We start from the raw sequence: 591 nt of genomic DNA on the forward strand, positions 1-591 counted from the left end.
CCGGGCGTCCCAGCAGGGGAGAGCCGGCCTGGATGGGGGAGGGCGCGCCGCCCACCACGTGGGGAGCCCGGGAAGCCTGTGGCTTCGGCTCTGTCATAATGACCCGACTCCACTTTTCTCCTCCCCTGACTCTAGGGAGGAGGGATCGGGGAAGGAGGAGGGGGGTGTCGGGGATCTAGGAGCAGCTGGAGGAGAAAAGGGGTGTTGAATGGGACCGGACCGGGCGGGGTTGGAGGTGGGGATCTCCACCTCCCGGGTCAGAAGGGGGCGGCGTTGGTCAGCGACTGCCCTTGCCCTCCATGGAGTCGGCAGGGGCAGGTGGCGGCGGTTCGGTCCCTGGGCGCGTGGGAGAGCAGGACGGGTCGTGCAGGGAGCTCGTGTGCTAACGGGGAGACTTCTCCAGCAGAGTTCTCCGGCCGGAGTCTGAGCGCGGGAGACGCAGAGTACTCACAAGTCGGCACTCCGGCGGCGGCGGCTTCGAAAGCAATGAGATGCGGCTCTATCGCCCGACCTTTTCTCCGGCTTCAAACCCGTGCTGGCCGTGTAGCTCCCGACCCCTGACTGCGATCCGCCTCCCTTCTCGCTAACACC

This window comes from Myotis brandtii, unplaced genomic scaffold (genome assembly GCF_000412655.1).
Source record: "Myotis brandtii unplaced genomic scaffold, ASM41265v1 scaffold37, whole genome shotgun sequence".
NCBI lineage: Eukaryota > Metazoa > Chordata > Mammalia > Chiroptera > Vespertilionidae > Myotis > Myotis brandtii.